General features: G+C 46.2%; 1 long non-coding RNA gene across 1 annotated transcript; it reads right to left on the bottom strand.

Moving 5' to 3' along the window:
• Window positions 1-5,334: 5,334 nt before the first annotated feature.
• Window positions 5,335-11,767, bottom strand: LOC309958528. The gene is made up of 3 exons (XR_014326025.1): window positions 11,572-11,767; window positions 6,225-6,336; window positions 5,335-5,428 (listed from the first exon to the last, which is right to left on the bottom strand). It is a non-coding gene; the product is annotated as an uncharacterized lncRNA (long non-coding RNA).
• Between the last annotated feature and the right edge of the window lie 9,812 nt (window positions 11,768-21,579).

The raw sequence follows: 21,579 nt of genomic DNA, 5'->3' as shown, positions 1-21,579 counted from the left end.
GAAGATTGCTATTAACCTGCTGTACGTGCACCAGCCGTCCCTACACTTGTCAACCATCCACGTGGATGCGTTCAAGGGCAGTGAACACACAGGCTGCAGGAGATGGTGTGGCCTGTGTTCGCCAATGTTGTCTCCTAGAAAAGAAAAATGTACTCGGTGGTGATTTGCCTGGGCTAATTTCTTTCAGATCCTCAACTGCCTGAGGTCTGTTTAATATGCCTCCTTGGCTGTCTGTATAGATCCTGACAGCCAGCCAGAGGTGAGGGGCCCCCGGGCAGCCTCACAGAGGTTCATCCAGAGCATAAGAGCATTGATAAGGGAGGGTCGTTAAGTGAGCGGCAGACCACATGCCACCTGGACATCGTGAGCCATCTCTCTAAACGTATTTGCTACCCCTGGCTCCCCACCCCTGCCGCAGGTTCCAGTCACCCTCTCAGTTGCTTTCTCTGGGACACATCCCGAGCCTGCATTAAGTAGGGTAAACAGCGCTTGGTGGGACAACAAACTCTGAGACGGTTGAGCAGTCAGAGCTCTGTTTTGCATTCCAGCACCATCTGAGACCACTAGGCAGGGGGCCTTCTGTGAAGCTGATGAGGGAACTGAGCTCCTTCCATCGGGTGGGCCCCCATCCCCGTCAGCTGGGGGTTTGTCTGCGGATCCTATGCACGTGACCAGAAGCCCGGGGAGTGGGATTGCGAGACAGCCCAGGTGTGTTTTCCGGGCCAGGCGCAGAAGTGATGCACGTCACTCACTTCCACCTACATCCCATTGGCCAAGACTCGGTCACATGACCCCACCTGGTTACCAAGGAGTCTGAGAAATAGCTTTGGGTGAGTTCACAACAGTGTTTTCTGCCACAGCGATTTTATAAGCCACACAATCAGTGCTCTTCCCATCCCCTGTCCCATTTTATCTCCACTCCACCAGGCAACAGGAATTGCCTTGCCTTCCAAGGGTAGGAAATGGGAGAAACCTTGAACTCACGGCTCCAGCCTAGATAAAAGACTGTGGCCAGGAGCTGCCCTTCCACTTCCCTGGCTGGGGCAAGACTCTTTTCTCTCGTGACCTGCTCTGAGCTCCAGGGAAGACCAGGCCAGCCTCTGCCCAGAGGGAGATCTGCTCAGAACATCTGGGCCCCAGATGCTGCTGGCTTCCCTAATGGCTCCGAGGGCAGGGGAAGGTATTGGTCTTAAGCCGTAAAATCCTGCGGGGTCTGCTTTTCGTCTCTGAGAGCTCTTCTCTCCCCTTTGCACTCTTCGAGGGCTGAATTCAACGGAGCCAGCCTTCTCTGACAGCTGACGGGGAATTCTCCGAGGAGGACAGTTGATTTTGGAACAACTCCTGCTGTCAGTCCTGTAAAGCCCAATCTTCCTGACCTGTAGGACACGATGACAATCCCACCTGTGTTTGCAGTTAGTCACTTGAGGGGCTCCACTGTTAAGAGTGTGTCAGAGGTTAAGCTGGATGGTATAGAAAAGGATGCACTCGCTGGGCTGAGTCTCGCACTCTGCACTCCTCCTTGTGACTTTGCTCACAGGCCCACGAATGTGTGTTGCCGAGGTGTGAAGACACAGTCAGCAGGAGATACCTTCTGCCTCCTCTAAGTGTAGGTTTCCACCCATACATCTGTCTTGGCATTTCATTTCCCATGAAAGCGGTCCTTGGGTTGAGGTGTGCGTCCACTGCGTGACCTCTTCCTTCCTAGTAGGACTAGCAACGTGGAGAGCTGAGCAGATCCATAAATGGTCATTCATAACGGGATGCGGGGGAAATGAAAGTGCACTGTGTGCAACTTTAACTTTCCAAGGTTGCGATCAAGAACGATCACACCTTCCAACTTTCCTCCCAGTGTATCTTTCAGTCACACAGCCCTGAACTGGATGGATGGTATGCTGACCCCAGGAGGGATTTTTTATGTTTGCACATAGCTCTGTTACTAAAGATGCTTTACAGATAACTATGAGAAAAGTAAATCTTTGTTATATTAATACAGTACATAAGAGCAGAGAGGCTCAAAAACACACTTGCTTTAAGGTTAGGGAACGTAGCGCTCTCGTGTTCAGGTGAGAGGGCTGAGATCTGGGTTGTTGTTTGTTTTTTCACTATTTCTGAACATTTACCTCTTCAGGTTTGCTTCCTCTCTACCACAGTGGAGAAGAAAGGCATGTGCTTTTGGGGGGATGTTTTCCGGCGCGAGGAATCACATATCTGACCAAAAGTGAGGTTTATTTTCTCACATAGCTAGACATCCTGGATGTCGAGTCATGGGAAGGTTGGCTAATTCAGTGGCACAAAAACATGATCTTTTTGCTCGGTGGTCCTCAGCCATGCCTCCTCATAGCCACAAGATGGATGCTGAAGCTCCAAGCATCACATCTTCACGGAACTGAGGCCAAAGGCTGCCATGTCTTTACTCTCTTCATCCGAGAGAAATACCTTTCTTAAAATCCTCCAGCAGACTTTCACTTGTATCTCAATGACCTGAAGGGAGTTCATTCTTATCCTTAATGTACTCATTGGCAAAAAAGGGGAATGGGATTTTATCACAATTGGTTTAGACCAGTGGTTCTCAAACTTCAGCATGAATCAGAATCTTCTGGGGGGCTTACTAAAATACAGATTGCTGTGTTCCTCCACCACAATTTCTGATTTAGTATATTGGGGATGGGGCCTAATAAATTTGCATTTCTAATAAGTTGCCAGGTCATCCCCCTGCTGCCAGTCTGGGGATCATACTTTGGGGACTATTGGTTTAGACAGGTCCTGATTCATTTTCTGGGGCTGAGGGTAACAGGAGGAACACATCAGGACCAAGTCGGCAGAAGGGGGCTTGTTAGGTTGGTACCCAGTCCCAACCACCTCATGCTTTCCTGTATCTTTCCCTGCATTTTCTGAGTACATACCTAGACTCTTTTGGCCCTTTTTTCAGGACCACTGCAGATTAGATGGCTTTCCTGAAATGTTTTTATTAAGTTGATTCCTACAGCAAGTCTTTTCCTTTTGAAACTAACATAAATTCTAAGTCCATCGGTGTGTACTGCTTAAATTATGTAGAGCTTAAATGATTTCTTTCAGTATCTATTGCCTTTGGGCCTTCTCTGTAAAACCTTATCAGTCTTCATGTTTGTTCCGTCATCCAGTTTATTAGAGCCATCTTAAGGTCCTCACAACCCTCCTAGCTCTTACCAACCTAAACACTTCTGTGTCATCAGCAAATCCTTTCACACTGCCATTCACTTCATCCTCTAGATCACTGACAAGTGTATCGAGCTAAATGACTGGAACATACCAACTTGAACTTCAGCCACGAGCAGCATCTGAAACACTGTGACAGCAGCCTTCAATCAGTGTATCAGTTTCTTACATTAAAAAAATCCACGTTTGATTCCATTAGTTCCTGTGCAGAGTTTGTAGCAGACATATAGAAATAGATATAAACATGATTATACAGAAAGAAACTTATCTTGTCGAACAGTCAGCGTAAATGGCTTAACATTTTGGAGATCGTTTTGGAGATCTGGGGGCACTAAATGTGGAGATTTGTTTCGAGAGACACCCCTTCCATCCCATGCCCAAAGAGCTAGCTACTTGATACCAAATTCCACCATTAGAAAGTCATTCTTTGGAGTAAATGAGCATCTCGTTTAAAATAAGTGTCTCTTGAAAGGTTAAGGTTAAGAGAGCTATAGCCCTAGTCGTATATACCAACCTGAGCGTGACTCCATTTAGTAACATTCATTCCTCCCAGCTGTGATCTACACACCGAAAGGACGGGAAGATGGAAGCAAGGAATGGATTGACTCGGGAATTCAGGGCAGCAAACCTCTCTGGGAAGGAATTCCCAGTGGGCCCTGGGCCGCTGAGGGGGTGACACGGGGGACCGGGTGTGATGCTTGTTCATCACAAAAGGCCCCAGAAGGCAGCAGTGGGGACAGAAGTGGGAACACGGCTCTCACAGTTTGATCCAAGACAGCCCTGTTTAGTAGCTTAATGCGCATCTTAATAAAGATGAATAAAGAGCCCGGGGATGTTCTCTGGGTGAACTCCAGACCAGCCTTTCTCCCCTCACCTCTGGTCAGAACAGGTTGATGGGCCCATGCCTGTTTTGAAAGCCTAACCATGGTCCTTATCTCAACCGAGCCCCACAGGGCCAGAATCCAAGATGAAGAAGCTAAGGTATGAGGACTTCTAGGTGATTCACCAAAGGCCACATGGTTAACGGCAGAGCCAAGATTTGGTGGTCAGTGCTGTTTCTATCACACCACGCGGTCTATAGGATCAGGGCTGCCATGGATGGCTGTGCGGCCTGTGCACTGCACAAAGGCACCCAGGTGACGGGTGACGGGGCAGCAGGAACCAGGGGTCCTTTTGTAAGGAGCACCAAAGCCCCTAATGTACTGGCTTAGGCTTTGCTTACTCATTACTAGCTCCTATTTTCCTACAAGTGAATTCACCCCTAACAGACCAGGATTCTTATGCTTATATTAGAGTTATTTATGTAAAACCGGTTGCTGTAAGGCGGGTTCTGGGTGTAAGGACGATTTGGATTTCTCAGCCTCTTCCTGAGTGGTCTTCCTGCCTCAGTCTCGCCTCTTCCAGTCGCAGGGCCAACACCACGTTGCTTCACGTATAATGAACAAACAGTACATGGTGTGTTTTAAAAGTGTACAATTTGGGGACTTCCCTGGTGGCGCATTGGATAAGAATCCGCCTGCCAATGCAGGGGACATGGGTTTGATCCCTGGTCCGGGAAGATCCCCCATGCCGCGGAGCAACTTAAGTCCGTGCGCCCCATCTACTGAGCCTGCGCTCTAGAGCCGCCAGCCACAGCTACCGAGCCTGCGATCTAGAGCCTGTGAGCCACGACTACTGAGCCCACGCGCCTAGAGCCCAGCTCCGCAACAAGGGAAGCCACCGCAATGAGAAGCCCGCGCACCGCAACGAAGAGTAGCCCCCGCTCGCCGCAACTAGAGAAAGCCTGCGTGCAGCAACGAAGACCCAACGCAGCCACGAAGACCCAACGCAGCCATGAAGACCCAACGCGGCCATAAATAAATAATAAATAAATAATTCTTTAAAAAACAAAAGTGTGCAATTTGAAATGCCAACATACGTGTACATCCACGAAACCGCCCCACAAAGTGACCAACATGCCCAGCCCCCCAAACTTTCCACCTGATCCTTTGCGATCACTCTCCCACCCCCTGCTCCCAATCCAGGGAACCACGCACCTGCCTTCTGTCCCCAGAGGTCAGTTTATGGTATGAATGGAATCACACAGTCTGTGCTGATTTTTCTCTGGCTTCCTCGCCAGCATGATTATTTTGAGCTTTACCCACGTCCTTCCATGTGTCCACAGCTCGTTCCTTTTTCGTTGCTAAGTACTGTTCCATTGTGAGGATGGGCCACAATTTGTTCATCCATTCACCTGATGATATAACCATTTCGATTGTGCTTGGTTTCCTTTTAATTCATTAGTTAATTAATTAATTAAGGCTATTACAAACAAGTCTGCTATAAATATTTGTATACACGTCTTTGTATGGACACAGGCATTTATCTCACCTGGATAAATATCCAGAAGGAGAAAGCCTGGATCTGATGGAAAGTGTGTGTTTATAACTATTTAAGAAAGCGTCAAACTGTTTTCCAGGTACTTGTGCCATTTTACATTGTGTGTCACAGGTCTAGTTCGCTCACATCCTAACCAGCAATTCACAGGGTCAGTCTTTTTAACTATAGACGTACAAATAGGCACACAACAGTATCTCACTATGGTTTTAATGTACATTTCCATAGTGCATAATGATGTTGAGTATCTCTTTATGTGTTTATTTGCTGTCTGTATATCTTCTCTGATGAATTGTGTGTTCAAATCTTTGGCTCATTTAAAAAATACAGTTGTTTGTTTTCTTATTGCTGAGTTTTGGGAGTTATTAATATATTGTGGATACCAGTTCTTTATCAGATATGTGATTTATAAGCATTTTCTTCTACTCTCTGGCTTATCTTTTCACTTTTTAACAGTGCCCTTTGAACAACATTTCTTAATTTCGAGGCAGTCCAATATATCAATTTTGTATGTGTGTGTATTATTCTTTTGCTGTTGAATGTAAAAAAATCTTTGCCTAACCTGAGGCCACAAAGATTTTCTCCTATGTTTTCTTCTAGAAATTTTATAATTTTAGTTTTTACAGGTAGATCTCCAATCTATTTTGACTTACTTTTCGTATAAGTGCCAGGATTGGACTGGAATTATTTTTTGCATAAGAATATCCAACTGTTTCATCTGCGTTAGTTGAAAACTTTGTACTTTCTTCTGAATTATCTTTACACCTGTGTAAAGAGACATACGAGACAAGTTGACCATTGAGAACTGCTGACACCTGTCTCCGGTGTAGCCCACAGGACACCTACCAAAAGAAAGAAAACCAGAAAGAGAGAGCCAGGATAGCAAGACACAGGCATTGCAACACGCTGGCACAGGCTCCTGCCAATGACAGCTGGGTTCCTTGCCACTGTTACCATTTGTACCAGCCTTGCCACTCTGCCCCTTACCTGCAGCCCTGAACTTTAAACCCAAGGATTAGGTAAAAAAAAAAAAAAAAAAAAAAAATTTACCTTATCGATGTGAGTCTATTTCTGGACTCTCCATTTTTTTCTATTGACCTTATTGTCTGTCTTGACACCAATATCATACTATTTTAATTACTCTTCTGTTCCATTGATCTACTTATCTATCTCGATGCCAATACCACAGTATCTTAATTACTGTAGTTTTATAATAAATATCAAAGTAACGTAGTATGAAAGCTTTCCTCCTATTTTTCAAAGTTGTTTTGATTTCCCTAGGTTCTTTATATTTCCAAATGAATTTCAGAATCAGCTTGGCAGTTTATACAAAAAGGATTCTCATTGGGAATGCTTTTTTTCTACAGATGAATTTGGGGGAAATTTGACATATTCGGTATATTGAGTTATCTGACCCATGAAACTTGTAAATCACCCCATTTATTTAGGCCTTTCCTTTCTCTCAGCAATGTTTTATAGTTTTAAATGTGCAGACCTTAATCATGTTTTGCCAGATTTATCCCTAGGAATATAACACTTTTTAATGCTATTGTAAGTGGAATTTAAAAAAATGTCAATAGCGAACTGTTCATTAGTAGTATTTGGAAATAACAAATCTTTGTATATTGATTTTACATCCTGCAACCTTCCTAAAGCCACTTATTGGTTCTTTTGGCCTTTTTTTGCAGATTCTATAAGATTTTCTATATAGATGATAATGTCATCAATGCATAAAAAAGGTTTTACTTCTTTTCCAATTAAGATGGCTTTTCTTTCTTTTTCTTGCCTTATCAATGGATCTGGTTAGAACCTCCAGTATGATACTGAATACAGGTGGTGAGTGAACATCCTTGTCTTGTTTCTAATCTTCAGGGGAAGGTGTTCGGTCCTTCACCATACATAGGAGGCTAGCTATACATTTTCCTTTGATAACCTTTATCAAGTAGAATTCCCTTCAATGCCTAGTTTGCCGAGACTAGGACCTCCAAGTACACATTATCAGACCACTTGAAGCTGTCCCAGAGTGCACAGATAGTTTATTGTTTCCAGTCTTTCTCTCCATGTTTCACTGTATTTACTTTCTATTGCTAAGTCTTCAAATTCACTAATCTTTTTCTCTGCCATGTCTAATCTATTCTGATCCCATCCAGTGTGCTTCTAGTCTCAGATGTTGTAGTTTTCATAGAATTTCAGTTTGTATCTTATATTTTCCATGTCTCTGCTAATCATGCATGATCTTTCCTCCAATTTCTTGAACACACTGAATACAGATATAATAACTATTAAATATCTTTGTCCACTAATTCCATCACCTATGGCATCTGTGTATCAGCTTCCCTGAGCTTATTTCTTCCTCTGATTATGGGTCAAAATTCTCTGTTGCTCTACATGCCTAGTAATCTAGATTGGATGCCAGACACTGTGAATTTTACCTTGCTGGGTACTACCTGTTTTTGTATTGCTTGAACTATTCTTGAACTCCGAACTCCGGAGCACAGTTAAATTACTTGGAAATGGTTCAATCCTTTCAAGTTTGCTGTGAAGGTTTGTTGGGCAGAACCACAGAGAATGTGGTCCAGGTCTAATTTCGCCTCACCACCAAGGCACACACTTGGATCTCCATGAATGACGCCTCTTTTGCTCTGGCCCTGTGTTATCTCCGGAGACTATTTACTTTTATCTCTTGGGTGGCTCTTTCCCCAGGCTCGGGGGTTTCCTCACACATGCTTGCTGATAGGTTGTCAGCTGAAGCCTCAGGGGAGACACTCTGGACATTTCTGGAGGCTTTCTCCACATGGTCCCCTCTTCTCCCACTAACTCTAGCCACCTTTGCCTCCCCAGACTCTCAGCTGTCTCCTCAACTTCGGGAGATCACAGGGACCTGCCTGCGTGCCCTCCTCTGCCCCATTGCTTGGAAACCCTCCTTTGGGGCTGGGGCAACTGGATGCCCCCCACCCCAACCCCGGTTTGCTTCTCGTCTCTCAAGGATCGCTATCCTTTACCACCCGATATCCAGGGTCTTTCAGACTCTTGTTTCATATACATGATCTCTGTTTCCAGTCATTTCAGGCAAGAGGGTAAATCTGGTCCTTGTTACCCTATCTTGTCTGCCCTGTGTTTCAAACCCTTGCCTTAAATCAAAACCTACCAGGTTCAAGTGCCTCTCTTCTAGAGCGTCTTCCCTAATTTAGCAAGTAATCTAAGCAGGCAGCCAGGGTCTGTGATTACGAGCATAAGCACTGAGGCTGCACAGTGTTTCTTCACTCTCGTGGTTTGACCTCGAGCGAGTTCTTACCTTCTTCAAGCCCCAGTCTCCTCCTTTATAATTGGGGAAAATACTGCGAGGGTTAATTTTATGTGTCAGCCTGGCTATGGGGCTCAGTTGTTTGGTCAAACATTAGTGAAGATACTTTGTCAATATGATCGACACTTACGAGCGGCTGACTCTGGAGGGAGATGACCCTTGGTAATGTGGGTGGGCCTCATCCCATCAGCTGAAGCAGACACTGAGGTTCTGGGAGAAGAAGGAATTTGCCTCAAGACTCCACACACAAGTCCTGCCAGCCTGCCCTGTGGGTTCTGGACTCACGATCGCAACTTAACTCTTGCCTGAGCCCCAGCCTAACGTACCCGCTGCTGCCCTGCAAATGCTGTACTTGCCCATCTCCACAATCACATGGGCCAATTCCTTAAATGAACTCTCTAAGCAGGACACCTGTTACTGATCAGTTCTTCTGTTCTCTGTCTCTTTCCCACATTCCCCCTACCATGTATTTGTGTGTTTGGTTTTTTTTTTGGTGGTTCGCGGGCCTCTCACTGTTGTGGTCTCTCCCGCTGCGGAGCACAGGCTCCGGACGCGCAGGCTCAGCGGCCACGGCTCACGGGCCCAGCCGCCCCGCGGCATGTGGGATCCTCCCGGACCGGGGCACGAACCCGTGTCCCCTGCATCGGCAGGCGGACTCTCAACCACTGCGCCACCAGGGAAGCCCCATGTATTTGTTTTAAAAATACACGTTGCCGACAGCTCAGGTGTGTGTGTGCTTTCACTTTACCACTACAGAGGGCCATCTTCCATGAGCTGCAATGTACAAGGCAATATTTCAGAAGAGAATACATCTTCTCTTAAAGTATGTCAATTCATCTATGAAACAAATACACGAACGCAGGTTCAGCTGTGGAGGCCTATGGGGCAAGGGCCTGACCCTACTTTCCCACAAACTTCATGTTTTTCCCCCTGACTCCCTGTCCGGGGCTGCCCTGAAATTCTCTTCCGCTTCACGTCCTCCCTTCACAGAGGCAGCCACTGGGGCCAGTGTAAATCTTGGGGGTCACAGCCAGGAAACTGAAGTTGGGGGAACCCAAGCAGTGGCAGAGTGAGGTTGGACTGATAACTTGAAGGAAAGCTCAAACTCCAAGTTTTTATACTGAAAAATCCAGGGCAATCGATATACATCAGCCTGACCGACACTCAGCAAAGCAGAATGTAACAGCTCTGACTTCCTGCTCTGTGCCCTGGAGAATTAAGAGAGTAAGAGAGGCATCTTTTAAACTAGGAGAACATCCTTTTAAATGTTGAAAATATTTGAGGGTCTCTTCCTCTTACAGTATCATTTACGCCATCATCATAGCACTAAAACCTGGTATTTCTGGCAACGTGCTTTCGCTATTACGTATCCATACAGAGATCAGGTGGGACTTCAAGCGGAACCTCTGTGCGGACCTTCACTCTGTCAACCTCTTTGCTCGGGTAGATGTGTGTATTAATTCAGTTATAGAAATAGTAACTTAAATAATGGATGAGCTCTTTCTACTTTTCGTAGACAAAGAGATTTAAGCAACCGAAGAAAAGGCAATTGTATTTATCCGCGTAAACACACATAATGTACGCAAAGAGGAATAAATGGAGACTAATGATAGGAAGACATCAGCTATTTTAATTTATCCAGTGTTCTTTTTCTTTTTGCAGTGGAGTTAGGAAATTGAAATGTGTAAGCCAAAACATTTGGAGTTTTAAGTCCTATGGTACTCTGACGTGTGACGATTTTAGTCACATAAAAATTTAAATGTCTTGCTTTGGAAAGAGATAAGACAATGGAATAAGAAGAGACACGCCTATGCTCCAAGGATGAATTTTAAAATGGTGTTTGATTTGCTCACTGAATCCTTGTGATCTGATTCCTGCTATGAAACTGGCAAAAATAAACACTAAACGAGGCACTTTCAAATAAATATAACGTTGAAAGCTCTGGTCGAGGGAACTATACTGTATATCATTTGGTAAATCTCATTTCTCTGAAACTCTGGACTTTATGTTTTTATTGGCTTTTTCTTGCCAATTTTTAGTCTCCATCTCTGAGTCATTATGACTGTTCAAAAGAAAGCCAGAATTCATGCAAAAGCACATAAAAGAAGACTTGATTCATTTTGAAATTATAGACACTCCAGGAAACAGTAAAGTTAACACACCTGGTATAAAACGTACTTGGAGCACTTTCATATTTAATGGAAAATATATTCCACTGAGTGTTAACCCTGAACGACATGACCTAGAAATCCATTAATAGTTTTGCAGCTTATTGGAAGATTGAGATTTCACTATCCCCACTCTAGCCGAGCATTATATGAAAATGATTATAAATTTCAACAACCCACCCTGAAGTCCTGCCAATCGGAACTTTTGCCCCCAATCAGTGGAATGTACATGAAAATATAAAAAGTTCAGCAATGTCTACAGAGACGTTCCAAATCACTAAGGTATTAAATCATCTAATATGAGATGGATCTGTGACCACAATGGGACGAGTCCCTGAAGAGGACGAAATATTTATCTCAAGGGCCAATGGATCATGGGACACAGAGTGGGTTTGTAATATGTTCAGTTATGTTCTCACTTCAGGGAGACAGAATGCTGTGATTCCCTCTAAACCGAATTTCGGTTGTTCAACAAAACCAGATTATTACCCTGTACGAAGAAGTAAGCCCATAAATAGCGATACAGACCTTGGGTTTTCCCCTCCTCCCTGTGAAACTTCTCTGGAATTTCCTGCTTCTCTTTTATGCAAGAGATTTCTTTTCTCCATCGTTCTTCTAAGGCTGATTGGTTTGTATCATTTTGGAACACGGATTTTTCTTTCAAAATATCAGATTAAAAAATTCTCAGCCTTGCGTTGTCTCATAAAGATTAGGCTCTGATTAAAACCAGACCTGGCTTGTGGATCCGCTTTCATTTCTTTCCTGAAACGCAAACAAGAGAAATTTTAATAAAAACATTCCATTTCCCACCAGGGATGCTGGTGATGGTAATCCAGGTATTACCCTATCTGCAAATATGCATCCAACACGCAGGGCCAGCATGGAAGTATTTCAAAGGCTTAACCCAAGATTTTCATATTAAGAATGGAACGTAGTATTTTTTGATTCCTTAAATCCCTAATTTTGGAGAAAGGCACCTTTTAAAATGACCTGGGACTGCTAACAGATATCCGGTAAGATAATGAGCTCACCTGTTTCCCTTTCTCAGCGCTTTTTACAAGTGGGGAAACGGCACCCAAAGACACATGAGAAAAGATGTTCACTGCAGCATTGCTTATAGCAGCCGCCAGCTGCATGTAGCCTGACTACCCATCAGGAGGGGGCTTGGGGAGGGGGCTAGTGGGGGGGTTAAAAGCTGAAGCAACGGAGACCAGCTGCCTGGTTATGAATTCACTAATCCTGTGACCTTGGGCGAGTTACTTAAACTTCAGTTTTCTCCTCTGTAAAATCAGGATAATCACAGGAGCTAATTTTTAAGGCTGAAGTGAAGCCTGAGAGAATAGCACCTAGAAGAGTGTCTCCACATAACAGGCTCTCCATAAATACGTGTTGAATAAATACAAAGAGGGTGCAAGAGTGCCCAGCAAACAGTCGGACTCAAACGGTGGCCATTACATGGTGTGTCCATACAATGGCATAGTAGGCAGTGATTTTTTTTTTTTTTTCTTTTGTGATACGAAGGCCTCTCACTGTTGTGGCCTCTCCCGTTGCGGAGCACAGGCTCCGGACGCGCAGGCTCAGCGGCCGTGGCTCACGGGCCCAGCCGCTCCGCGGCACGTGGGATCTTCCCGGACCGGGGCACGAACCTGCATCCCCTGCATCGGCAGGCAGACTCTCAACCACTGCGCCGCCAGGGAAGCCCGAGTGATTTTAAAACTTTATGTATCACTATGTAAAAATAGATTTTAAGATTTTAAAGTATGATATAAATAAAAAAGCATAAGATGCTACAATTTTTCTAAGAAAATGGCCAACACATATATACATACACACATTTTTAAAAAGTATTTATTTGGTTGCATTGGGTCTTGGTTGCAGCAGGCGGGCTCCTTAGTTGCGGCGGCGGGCTCCTTAGTTGCGGCAGGCGGGCTCTTTAGTTGCAGCACGTGGGCTCCTTAGTTGTGGCACGCGGACTCTCAGTTGCGGCATGCCTGTGGGGTCTAGTTCCCTGACCAGGGATCAAACCTGGGCCTCCCGCATTGGGAGTGCGGAGTCTTAACCACTGTGCCACCAGGGAAGTCCCAAAACACGTATTTTTGTTTTATACGTATACATTCACACACTCAGGACCACCTCTGGATGCATCCGCAAGCACAGGTGTGCTTATTTTCCTTTGCACAGTGTTTTGGCTTGTTTGACTTCTCTGTGTGGCAGGTGGGTCTTCTGGGAAGCAGATTCTCTGAGCTGAGACTCGTGTACAGAACATCTGTTAGGGGGTGCTCCTGTGGAGGCGAGGGGGGAAGCAGGATTGGATGGAGGGAGAAGTTGGTCTGCGATGGATTCCCAGCAAAGCCAACCGCTGGGGAGTCAGAAACTGGATGGCCCCTCAGAGCTGCTCCAAGACGGGAGGAGGGGCCAGGCCTTCATGCCCCATCGATCGGGCACTGGATGCTGGCTGGTCCTGGGAGGAGGTGGGCCTGGGGTGAGGCAGTTTTCTTCAGCTGAGGCAATCCCCAAAGGGGGTCGACGGTAAGGGCCTTCTAGCACATCCCCAGCAGCTGCGGGAGAAGTCGCTCCTTCTTGAAGGGGGATCAGGCAGCACAGAACAGTATCCACGACATTATCTGTTCCTTCAGTAAGTGAATGACGTAGCTATCGAGGATTCAATTTCCAGTCACACAAGTTTGTGGTGTGACTGACACGGTGCCCCAGGGCTATCGGCCCTCAGCCCCCACCCCCGGGTTTTCCCCACACCGCCCTGCCACAAGTACCAGAAGTTTTAACAATTTGTTGAGCGATGGTCTAAGAAGTGCTTCCTGGAGAAATTTATTTGGGTGTACTCACTGCCTTAATAGGTTACTCAATAATTGTTTATTATAGACCATAATTCAGGCACATGTCAGAACAAGACACTGAAATGGTCCAGTTTTCCCAGTTTAGCCCTTGTGAATATGAGCGCGAGCTTAGGGCTGACTCTCTGGACCACCAAAGGAGCATGAATATAATATAGAGCCGTGTTCCCCAAAATGGGATGTGGGTGCTCCAGGGGGTACAGAAGACCCTGGCCCTCTCTTTATAGCAGGGCCATTTGCTATAGAAAGGAAATTTGAGAATTTTTACAGATACAAATTCTTTTTCTTTAAAAAGGAAAGGCAAGGAAGAAGTAAAGTTTCCCCAATATTTAATAAACATACGAAGGCTGGCCCCTAATTCGGCCGACAAGCTAGACCAACCTTATTTCCGGTCCAGTGGAAAACAGAGTCCTGATTCCACAGCAGGAAAGAAAGGGACAAAGCCACCCCTGCTTTCAGCATCTTGTAACACTTGCAGTGAGCTCTTCTTGGTGAACTGGAATGCCAAATAATATCATCTAGTTTTAACTAAACAAATCTTCACAAAATTATTACGTGGCATTGGCTGCTGACTCTTTTGGTGACATGGTATCCTGGAACGGAAAAAAAGGGCAATAATGGAAGAACTGGAGAAATTCAAATAAAGTCTATAGTTAGTAATACTTTGTTAGTGTTAATTTTTTAGTTTTGATGGATGTACTATGGTTATATCAGACGCCCACATTAAAGGAAGTTGCAATGAAGGGTATATGGGAATTCTTCGTTCTATCTTAGCAATTCTTCTGTAAATCTAAAATTCTCTCAAATTAAAAAGTTCTTACAAAAAGTCTGCTTGAAATATAGCTTTTTACACCTATTATTGTTAACAATGAACACTGACCTAAGTGAATAGCGTTCCTTTGCTATATTAGAAGATGACAAAACAAAATTATCATGGTTAGCAAGCAATTTAAAATCAAAATTCCAGAATATAAAAAACTAAGCCTCTTGTTTTGTTTGAAGTGTATGGTTGTGTGATTCTCCATCCAGGATTTTAAAATAATTTACTAAATTTTTATAATATTTAGAAGCTACTTTTGAGATTTCTTATCTAATAGCAAATACACTGTTAGAGAAACTGCAGCAGAGAAATAATTTACATAAAGCAATAATGAAAAATGAAAATGCTCTCTTTAGTTAGAAAACCCTTTAGAAGACACAAGCAAAGTGTTAGAAAAAATTACAAACTGTGGGCTGATTGCCGCAAGAATGAACGTTGAGAGCCTCCTAACACGACTCCATAATTGAGCGGCTGGATTGTTTCAATAATGAAATACCTGCAGAAATGCTTTCATATGGGCTGCCAAAGAAAAGACACACCAGACAAAGATACATGCTCATCAAAGTATGGCTTCTTTAATTAGATGAAGGTGGTCAAAAAGTACAAACTCCCAGTTTTAAGATAAATAAGTCCTAGGGATGCAACGTACAACATGATAAGTAGAATCAGCACTGCTGTGTGTTATATATGAAATTTGTTAAGAGAGTCAATCCTAACACAAGTTCTCATCGCAAGGAAAAAAAACTGTTTTTCTATTTCTTTGATTTTTTATCTGTAGGAGATGACGGATGTTCACTAAACTTATTGCGATTATCCTTTCATGATGGATGTAAGTCACATGATGATGCCGTACACCTTAAGCTTACACAGTGATGTATGTCAAGGATATCTCAATAAAATTGGAAGGAGAAGATAAAGATAGAAAGAAAAAAAAAAGAAGTGGGAGTGGGGTGGTATCCATATAAGAATAATCACTCATGGAGTGGCAGCTTTGGCAGAATTAAAAAAAAGAAAGGACACCGAGGAAAACGCCCAGACCTGGTCCCTCCCTGGACGTTCGTTGACAGCATCAGTCACAAGGATGTCACTGCAGCAAAAACACTGAACCAGAGACCCCCCAAATGCTACCGGATGTCATAAAAAAAAGAAATAGGGGAATGACCATGAAAATCTCTTGTGCCCTCGGATGGTTGTAAGATATCTGATGGCAAAGCGCTTAAAAACGTGATTAAATTTGAAATGGTCATTATTCTTTTACAAATACAAATGTTCCAAATGTGCTGGCTTTTTGGGGGTGTGGTTATAAGGGGTTGACACACCGTCTGGCAGACATTTCCAAAAAGTAAATATGTTTAATCTGTCCATTTGCGAAAATGATGTTAAAATGAGTGAGGAAGGAATAACTTTTGAAAGAAATTCAGGCTACGGAAAGAGCATTTTGTAACTGGATGTTTGAGAATGTTTCTGATTTACATGGCTTTTACTGTCACAAACAATGTAAAAACTCATATCTGCAAACATGAAAACTCTGGAAACAGAATTTTCGAACCTGCCCCCAGTTTTTCCGAATGAAGAATTTTATCACGTTTTTAAATATGTTTGTTAGAAATGTAAAACAGTGCCACACTTTCTAATTTTCAACAACATCAATTGGACATTCAGAAAAAATGGAAATTTACTAGCCCATAAGAAACCTTGGGATAATTAGCGGAGGGAATTAAAAAATCAGTATCATAATTTAGTAAGTGCAGAAAAAAAGGGTGCTTCTTCCACTTAAATCTACATATCTTTGTGAAGCATGTTTTCATTTATTATAACTAAGTAATAAAAGATAGCGAATTCAAAACCAACATCAGAAATTTGTTTCTTGTTTGTTTTATTGGAGTTGATTTACAATATTGTGTTAGTTTCAGGTGTACAGCCAAGTAATTCGGTTATACATACATATATATATATTCTTTTTCTATTTTCCATTATAATTTATTACAAGATACTGAATATAGTTCCCTGTGCTATACAGTAAATCTCTGTTGTTTACAAACTGGTTTTGATCTCACTATATCACAAAGTACTAAACGAAAAATTTCACTAATCAAAATCTTAAATCTTATTTCAACGTTTTTCCTTTAAAAACATTTCTTTAATATTAGGAACATATTCAAATATGTCCCTACTAAAGCACTATAGTATATAAATAAATGCAGATATTAATATTCAATATTTTTAAAGTGCCAATATTGGAAACACATGCTCTAAAGTGTTTTCCTGATAGGGGTGCATGATTTATAGTCTGTTATAGAGGATAGCTAATCAGAAACAGCAAAGAAAATGGGTTGGTTTAGTCCTTTATAAAATCTATTAGAGAAAAACACGCTCCCTGCCATATACACAACAGGCCAGTTCTAAGTGTGCGTGGGCCCTCTTTATGCCAAGTAAACAAATTAGAAAGCTTGTTACCGAAGCATTTTTACAATTGTTCAGCAATGTCATCTATTTGCCTTTGGTTGAAAGTCACGTTTGTGGAGCACAGCCCCAGAGATTCTGATGCAGCAGGAGAACGGGTGTCAGCCCAGGAATCTGGACGGTTAGCGAGTACCCTGCACTGTCAAGGAGCAGTTGCTCATGCGTGGAGATCTAGAGAGTTAAGTGACTTGCCGGTGGTACACAGGTGGTTCCCTAACCAGAGCCAGGACTGGGACGGTCCAGACTCACCTCTTTGGGTCCGTCCTGCTCTTGAAGCGACCATCTGGTGCCGGTCCAGTTTGATATTTGCAGATTGGAGGAAAAGCAACCGATTCAAAGCTTCAGCTGGAAATCGCTCTTCGCTTGCAAAATATCCTTTGAATTTTCTGGCGAGACTCATGCCACAGGCTTTATAGAGCTAACGACAAAAGGTCATTGTTGGGTTTGCTGGCGTTGCCATGTTGCTAGGAGAGCCTCTGCGATGGAATGTCTCAGGCCACACGAGCTTGGAGCCTCCACTCAGCCCCGCCGGGTGCAAAGGATGCCGCCTCTGTGCACGGGGAGTGAGACCGCGCATCCCAAGGCCAAGGCCAGGGCACCCAGTCCTCCCGGACTCTGTGGGAGAAGGATCGAAGACTAACACAAAAAGTCCCCAAGTCACAATAGGGTGCTTACAATATTAAGAAACAAGCATATGTTAAAATTTCAAATATTATTTTGCCTTGTGGTGCCCAAACCTGCTCGTTTCTCCTTGGCAATAGTTATAACAAAGAGCAGTAAAACGGGCCTAAATGGATATGAACTCATTCTGCTGGAAATAGGCGATGGCCTGGCCGCAACATTTGGCTTGCCGGCCTTGGGAACTCTCCGAGCACGTGGCGCGAGCGCGGGAAGTCAGCCCAGAGGCCTCGCGGGTCAGGTCAGCGAGCACAGGGGAAGACGAGGGTGCACGTACGGAACAGACGCTCCGTACGTCACAATGTGCTGAACGCTGTGCTGGGATGCAGAGCACAGACCCATCTCTTCCAAGCACCAGGATTCCAACCGCCACACTCTTACATCCTAGAAGATACGCCTCCAAGCGTGACGTGTGCTTGTGTATACATACGTATACATTTTCAGAGCCAGAGAAAACAGAAAGAGTAAAAGGAGACTTCTGACTCACCAGCCAACGTTTTTCAAATGCCTGAAAACTCCTTTGGGGAAAGCGACGTAGCTCTTGCTTAGAAAATATAACCCATTTGAATTTTAAAATATCCCTGCAATTTGGGGGGGCAGGATGTGTTTTGTAAACCCCCCAAAGCCGAGTGTGGGTGTCAGTTCTGGAGTCTTCCTGCGGCGTGCTAACGGCAGGCCGTGTCCCCTGCGACCAGGGCTAAGGGCACAGCCACGGGCTCCCACACCTGCTTCTGAGCTCCCAGCACAGGGCCAGAGAAGGGCGAGGGCATGATGGGCTGAGGGCAACTCTACCCTTGGGTGAAACTGGAGAAAAAGAGAAGCAGCCACAGGGAGGATATTCTGGAGTGGTTAGAAGAATGGGGGACCTTCCACTTCAAAAGCTCAGTGGGGACCACAGGGCTCAGGTCCGCCCGGCGCCCCGGGCACGGGGCAGAGCCCCCAGCCCTGCACCCGGCCGCCCCTCCGGCGGGTAGTGATGCTCTGGCTAAAAAGCTGAGGGGCGGAGACGCCTCCGGCGGAACTGGGCCCATCCTCACCAGAATCTCCTCGCTAGGACGTTCTGCTGCATTCAGACTGTCTGCGCGTCATGGCTGTCACAGGGAATGGTAATACCTGTACATCTCAGGGACCGTGGAGAGCGAAGAGGAGGGAGGCTCCGGGCCCTGCCGAGGTGCCCGACACCTGAGGGCACCAGTCTGTCGATACGCTGACAACTGGCACAGAGGCGGGGAAGCTCTAATGCAGGAATGAAAGCCTGTGCCCCCCACTGAAGGATCTGGAAGGGCAGGCATCTTCTGCCTGGCCCTGAGGTCATGGTGCCGAGGTCTTCCGTTGGGGGAAAGCAGAGACCGTGCGAGGCCTGAAGAAGGGGAAGACTGCAGTCCTGGGGGGGACTGGGAATCCCTGGCAGGTACCCCAAGTGGAAGAGGGCACCCCGGTGCCTGCCCTGCGCCAGGGCAGAAGCTAAGGGGAGCGCCCGTAGCCCTTGGTTTCTCAACTCCGCACCTGTCCTCCCTCTGAGAGGGGAGAGGGCCACAGGCAGAGCCCCTGTGCTGCCTGGCCTGGATCCCGGAACTGGGATGCGGAGAGAGTGGGTTGGGGGTTCCTGCCTCTCCTGTGGTCCCACCTCCGGCTGGGCCATCCTCTGCGCGCCTCCGAGGAACGATGCCACAGGTGAGGAGTGGTTGGCAAGGTGTGTGACAGGGTTTGTATTCGATAGAGGAAGTGAAGGGATAGCGGTGGGCCCATCCACAGAGGGGGACACAGCAAATACTCCATAAGGCGGGTAATCTCCCTTCCTCGTGTATTCTCTGGCCAAGAGGAAATCATTCCATTCACATACTGCAAGTAATCGCCCCGTTACCAAACCCTATGGACGTAAGAGCGTTCTGTGTACATAGCTCAAAGAATCGGGCGCATGGTGTGCAGTTATGACTGCTTTAGTAATTTCTGCCAGACTAAACAATAAAATTCTCTTCTTGCTTCCAGAGCCTTATCAACGTGAAGCACACTTTATTAGACATTTTTAGTCTTGCCTGAGTCTCCAAATAATGGTGCAGGCGGTCAGGACCACGTGTCACAGCTGCAGACAGACAACCCAAGCCCGAAGACTGCCTGCCACGTTTTCTGACCAAGTTCCTCAGAAACACCTTCTTTCCAGTTCAGCTCAGGTGCTTTTTGGCATCAGACAATTTTTCTCACCTCCTGACTCTGTCCCCATCATTTATTTTAACTTGCTTTTATTGAAATAGAGTTGATTTACAATGTGGCGTTAGTTTCAGGTATTCAGCAAAATGATTTAGCTGTTGCCCCGTGGCTAAATCGAGTCCCACCTTGGAGGCTGACGGGTCCCGGAGCTCGGCCGTCCCCAGAGTCTGGAGCGACATGGGGACGACGCACGTGGCAGTGGTTCAGAGGAAGCCAGGCGGCGGTCCCTGCATCCTCATTCCGCCTTGATGCCTGTAACACAGGCGTAGTGACGTAGACGTAGGGACGCCGGTATCACCACGTGTGTGGAATTCTCAGTGAACGAAGATGGAGAAGAAACGATGTCAAATGTAACTCGCGCAGGTAAGAAAGAGGTGACGCTGCATAAGGTGACGGGGAAGCGGGGTGTCCGCTGGGGGAGAGACTGGAAAAAACTACTTCGAGCAGGGAGGTGGGAGGGATGCCGCTGGGATGAAGGGGTGCTCGCGGATGAAGGGAACCGGTGTTGGCTGTCAGCCCCGCCGGACTCACCTGAGGGCCCCCCGAGCTGCGCCGGAGCCCTGTGGGTGACCACTCTCTCCTCACACACACCTGCAACTCCTTCCAGGCACAGAGGCGAGGGGCTCCAACTGAGAAAACTGGGGACAAAGAAACAGAAATGAAGCGCCACGGGATGGCATTTGGGTCCGTCCCCCAAGCTCCACGGTGCCCCCTGTGCGCCCAGCGCTGCCCCAAATCCTAGGAGCCGACAGGTGTGAGTGTGGCTCCTGCCCTCAAGGAGCGGATGCAGAGGGGGGAGGACGCGGTCAGCGGCGCACCTGTGAGGACGGACAAGCCCGGACCATAGCAGGCAACGGGCGGGGACGTGCATTCTCCCTGCAGCCTCCCCTTAGAGCTCTCAGCGGGGAAAAATCAGGGGCCCGTGACTTTCCTGATCACATTTAGACGTGAGAAACGTCCCAGTCATTTAAATCTCAGAACACCAGCTCATTTCAGTGATTTATGTCGCCAGGCAAGTGCGATCATCAAAAGCTCCACAGTTCATTGCACAGGAAAACTTCGCCCGCCCCTCCCCCTGGCACGGACCGCGGGCTGAGGGCAGCAGCGGCGAGGTGCCCCCCAGCTGGCCCACCCCCAGCTGTGGCTCGGATTCCTGCCTACCGCGGAGAGGGGTGAGGCAGCGGGGATGAGGGAGAAGGTCAGGGAGCCGGGAGCGGCTCCAGGACCACCAGCGGCAGTGCATCGGCCTCTCTCTCTCGGCCCCGCTTAAGTTCCAGCAGCTTCTTTCTCGTGCGATGCCTTCAGTGGTTCTCCCAGACCGTCCAGCCCGCCCCGCCCCCACCGTCCCCAGCTCGGTCACAGTCCAGCCGGGGTCTCACCGCAGCCCCTTCTGCTGGGTGCATCCCCTCTGGCTGGCCACTCTCCACTCTTGCCTCGGCTCCTGGACTCTAAGGTCGCGTCCTACTAGGGTCGCCTCACTCTCTACCTGGCCCCCCTGCTCCCTCCTTCTGCTGA

Source organism: Leucopleurus acutus, assembly GCF_964270905.1.
Source record: "Leucopleurus acutus genome assembly, chromosome: 1".
NCBI classification, from domain to species: domain Eukaryota; kingdom Metazoa; phylum Chordata; class Mammalia; order Artiodactyla; family Delphinidae; genus Leucopleurus; species Leucopleurus acutus.
The sequence above is the reverse complement of the archived record's forward strand: the minus strand, read 5'-3'. Positions and strand labels throughout refer to the sequence as shown.